The sequence below is a fragment of the Oncorhynchus masou genome, chromosome 14 (genome assembly GCF_036934945.1).
Source record: "Oncorhynchus masou masou isolate Uvic2021 chromosome 14, UVic_Omas_1.1, whole genome shotgun sequence".
Lineage (NCBI taxonomy): Eukaryota > Metazoa > Chordata > Actinopteri > Salmoniformes > Salmonidae > Oncorhynchus > Oncorhynchus masou.
The window spans coordinates 26,005,835-26,011,003 of NC_088225.1; the positions used below are offsets into that span (position 1 = coordinate 26,005,835).

At 47.8% G+C, this 5,169-nt stretch overlaps 1 pseudogene; it reads right to left on the reverse strand.

Annotated features, from left to right (window-relative positions):
• Positions 1 to 209: 209 nt before the first annotated feature.
• On the reverse strand, positions 210 to 4,924 carry LOC135553764 (WAP, Kazal, immunoglobulin, Kunitz and NTR domain-containing protein 2-like; annotated as a pseudogene).
• Positions 4,925 to 5,169: the final 245 nt, after the last annotated feature.

Genomic DNA, 5,169 nt, shown 5'->3' on the forward strand with positions numbered 1-5,169 from the left:
GAAGGAGAAAGCAATAATCAACAGAAGCCATCATCCGGCTACTGAATGGTAAGAAACTTTGAAAAAGTCCCAGTCTACTCTTCTAGATATCTTCCCTACTGGATAGTGGGGAAATCTCAGACAATAGCTACTACTGGATGCTAGAACCAGTTTGCTTTTCTTGATATAGACAGCTCTTGTACAGGATACTGGGATCTCTCAGAGAGTAACTACTGGTTTGTTGGGAACTCTTTGAGAAAATCACAGGTCTTCTTGTGAATGACCTCTCGGAGCTTCCTGACCCTGCGTGTGGTGGAGCTCCCCACGAAGCTGTCGGGCTGCAGCACGGCCATGCCGTTGTGGACGTCTCCCATGATGATGAGCTGCCCGTTGGCCATGGTGATGTTGGGGCACGGGCAGTTCCAGTCCATGTTCATCAAGGTCACCTCCAAGGGTTCCTGGCCGAAGAACTTGAGGCCCATTTTCTCGTCCTTTAGGATCTCCTCCACGGTGATCAGGCGTGGCCCGAGTCCTGTTCTTCAGGCAACTCTGTCACACGCCCCAGGATGATGAAGTCGCTCTTGCAGAAGCTGGTCACCATCTTGCCCCGCGGTTTACACATCTTACAGTTATGGTTCTTCGGAAAAGGACACATCTCCTCGCAGGCCTCTTTGGATTCAAAGTTGTTTTCATTGCCTCCACAGCCGCCCCAGATGAAGGACTGGCACTGTTTGAGGGTGCTGCTGTAGGCCCAGCGGGGCTCGTAGGCCTTACAGGGTCCCTGCAGGCTGGGGAGAGAGCAGGGAGCCGACAGCTCTGCCCCGCATGACAACATGCATGTCTCGTAGCTGTCAAAGTGGTTGCGGTTCTTGTTGCACTGGCTGTAGGTGAAGGTGAAGCAATTGTTCCTCTTGGCTTCGTAGTACCAGCTTATGCTCTCCTCCCCACAGTCGTCACTGTCCGGCCCCTTCAGGCACTCTTCGGCGGGGAATGGGAATGGGTTGGTGGCATTCCCTACCTCACCTTCCTTCTGGCCCGTGTCTCTCTGGATCACCGACAGTGGGTAGTGGGAGGTCACAGCCCCCCCAGGTTCTTGGCCGTGCAGGTGTAGATGCCGCGTCCTGTTGCTGGGCATTGTAGATGACCAGCTGGCCGATGTTGGTGACCACTACGTTCCCCTGCACGTGATTGGGCCTCATCACTGTGTTCTCCTTGCCCTCCAGCTGCTTCTCCCAGGTCACCTCCGGACTGGGCTTACCTGACACTTCGCACAGGAAGCTGGCTGTCTCGCCCACGAACACAGCCTGCTGAGTGGGGTTGCTGAGCATCATTGGAGGATGGATGTCAGCCGGGGGTGGTCTCCAGGAGGGCAGTGGTTGGCCGCAGTGTGGTCTCCATGGGCAACGGGCTGGTGTTTGGCCAGGTGAGGTGGTACCTGCAGAGGTGATATCAGAGAGAGAAGAATAGATTAGTTACCACAGTAATGTAATCTACCTTGAGCTGGGTGTGTGATAGACAAAGGTTGGTACAAGAAACTCAAATGCATAAAACAAAAGCAAAGTGAAACTCTAGATTGAGTGAGTATTACTCCTGTGTAACTACAGAGGAATACAGATCTCATACAAATACAGAAATATAGGGTTATTATGTCTACAGTTATCATTCAGAATCCCATCTATTAATTTTCAGTTCCTGTTACCATAGAGATGGATATCAACATAACATAGCAGTCATAGCACAACAAAACAGTAAACACCGCAGTCTATTCAGAACTTTTCTATTAACATGTGATTAATATGTGAGTCTATAGATAGATGTTTCCTGTTTACCTGCAGGTGACCACAGAGATAGAGATGCCCTTGGAGCAGGCCTCTGCATCCATGTAACACTTGTTGTAGTAGGTCATACCGTCTGAGGCACATGTGAAGTGGGGCTCTCTCTCACAGCGGTCCCGGCACTTACACACGGGCTGGCCCTCCCAGATGTCACACTCTGAGCCCTGCTGCGTACACATCAACTTGTCACACTTGACCCCTTTTGGCATGCCAACCGGACCCTTCTTGCCCTTAATGTCCATGTAGCGCGCCGCCACACAGCTCTTGTTCCCACACACGTTGTTGCAGCATTTCTCAAAGTTTTCACAGTCCTTGGGGGTGATAGGGGATACATGGGAGGTGTTGGGATCAGCATGTTTCAGTTCATTATGCACTCAGGGAACATATAGGATGTTAAGGAACTTGAGCGTGATGCACTTTCTAATGTAATGAAACAATACTATGCAATGTGAGGTTGGTATTGTAGGCTATACATTTTACATGCTTACTTCTCAATATCTCATAATGCAGAGTAATAAAAGTTATTAGACTCAATAGTCATGGGTGGCAGGTAGCCTAGCGGTTAAGAGTGTTGGGTCAGTAACTGGTATGGTCAAGTAGCCTAGCGGTTAAGAGTGTTGGGTCAGTAACTGGTATGGTCAGGTAGCCTAGCGGTTAAGAGTGTTGTGTCAGTAACTGGTATGGTCAGGTAGCCTGGCGGTAAGAGTGTTGGGTCAGTAACTTGTATGGTCAGGTAGCCTAGAAGAGTGTTGGGTCAGTAACTGGTATGGTCAGGTAGCCTAGGTTAAGAGTGTTGGGTCAGTAACTGGTATGGTCAGGTAGCCTAAGAGTGTTGGGTCAGTAACTGGTATGGTCAGGTAGCCTAGCAGTTAAGAGTGTTGGGTCAGTAACTTGTATGGTCAGGTAGCCTAGCGGTTAAGAGTGTTGGGTCAGTAACTGGTATGGTCAGGTAGCCTAGCGGTTAAGAGTATTGTAACTGGTATTCTCAGGTAGCCTAGCGGTTAAGAGAGTTGGGTCAGTAACTGGTATGGTCAGTAACTGGTATGGTCAGGTAGCCTAGCGGTTAAGAGTGTTGGGTCAGTAACTGGTATGGTCAGGTAGCCTATTCTCAGCGGTTAAGAGTATTGGGTCAGTAACGGTTAAGAGAGTTGGGTCAGTAACTTGTATGGTCAGGTAGCCTAGCGGTTAAGAGAGTTGGGTCAGGGTAGCCTAGCGGTTAAGAGTGTTGGGTCAGTAACTGGTATGGTCAGGTAGCCTAGCGATTAAGAGTATTGGGTCAGGAACTGGTATTCTCAGGTAGTGTTAAGGGTCAGTAACTTGTATGGTCAGGTAGCCTAGCGGTTAAGAGAGTTGGGTCAGTAACTTGTATGGTCAGGTAGCCTAGCGGTTAAGAGTGTTGGGTCAGTAACTGGTATGGTCAGGTAGCCTAGCGGTTAAGAGTATTGGGTCAGTAACTGGTATTCTCAGGTAGCCTAGCGGTTAAGAGAGTTGGGTCAGTAACTGGTATGGTCAGGTAGCCTAGCAGTTAAGAGTGTTGGGTCAGTAACTTGTATGGTCAGGTAGCCTAGCGGTTAAGAGTGTTGGGTCAGTAACTGGTATGGTCAGGTAGCCTAGCGGTTAAGAGTATTGGGTCAGTAACTGGTATTCTCAGGTAGCCTAGCGGTTAAGAGAGTTGGGTCAGTAACTTGTATGGTCAGGTAGCCTAGCGGTTAAGAGTATTGGGTCAGTAACTGGTATGGTCAGGTAGCCTAGCGGTTAAGAGTTGGGTCAGTAACTGGTATGGTCAGGTAGCCTAGCGGTTAAGAGAGTTGGGTCAGTAACTGGTATGGTCAGGTAGCCTAGCGGTTAAGAGTGTTGGGTCAGTAACTGGTATGGTCAGGTAGCCTAAAGAGTGTTGGGTCAGTAACTGGTATGGTCAGGTAGCCTAGCGGTTAAGAGTATTGGGTCAGTAACTTGTATGGTCAGGTAGCCTAGCGGTTAAGAGAGTTGGGTCAGGGTAGGTCAGGTAGCCTAGCGGTTAAGAGTGTTGGGTCAGTAACTGGTATGGTCAGGTAGCCTAGCGGTTAAGAGTGTTGGGTCAGTAACTGGTATGGTCAGGTAGCCTAGCAGTTAAGAGTGTTGGGTCAGTAACTGAAAGGTTGCTGGTTTGAATTACTGAGCTGTCTAGGTGAACAATCTGTTGACAACAAATGTAATATTGTGGGCATATACACCAGTGTCTGCTATTTCCAAAACTGTAGTCTATGAACAAGTATCTGATTGAGGAGATATTCAATCTAATTCAAAGAGAAATGAAGAACAGAGGCAATGTGGTCACAATTGAATTTGAATGGCCAAAAACAGTGCGCAGTGCGCATGTCCCACTTATCTCCACCTTTCATTCCATGAATTAAATTGCAGAAACTTTATATAGAGAAACGTTTGACAGAATAAAGTGTCCCCTATTTGTCTCCAGCCCGCGAGGAAAACTGATCCCAGAAACTCACCCGGTCCAACTCGCACTCGCGCATACAGGTGCTCATGGCGTCCACCCACAGGTTGGGGTTCATCTCGTTGGGGCACATGCCCGCGTGAGAGTACACCACTTTGTTGGGCATGGACATTGGCATCGCTTTCACCCTCACACAGCTGTCTATGATCAGGAGCAAGACGTAGCACTGTCCAAAGAGAAACCAGATCCATCGAGGAAACAACATCCACCACATATCCAGCGCGTAACGGAACTTTCACAAGGATCCCGAAGAAATAAAACAAGATCCGAGGAGCGTCGAAGTTAGCAAAATTTCCCGATGAGTGCAAAACTATTAAATGGTCATAAATGACAAAGCCAAAGGGAGAAATTAAGTTGAAATGTAAAGTAAAATGTGATTAAACGGTCAGGAAGACGTGTGGTCAGTGCGTAGTGTTGCTGCAGTGAAGAACTCCGTCAGTCCGCTGGTCAACGTTTAATAGTCTGGAGAGATTAGGTGGTATTTCAACCCTATTACTTAAAATCTAACTACATGAATTACAGTGGCTAGTATACCCCGACAGCAAATCCCAGGCGAGTTACAGTTCTGATGAACATATTAAAAAGTCCGTAGCAGCAGCAGGCTCGAGCAGGGACCTCCGGCAAAATACCTGTGCTGTGCGCGTGTGGTGCGCAAGGCGCGTGTTGACACCTTTTCCCCCTTTGTGTAAATAGTTGGACCACCTTCATTGTAGCCCACTATGCAGTACTGTAAATGTGGAAAACATACTGTGGTAACATAAAAACAAATTATATTCATACTGATACAAGTATTTTTATATTAACACAATATTTACTCTTGTGTTGATACACATTTAGATATTTGGATAATAATATCTAAACAGT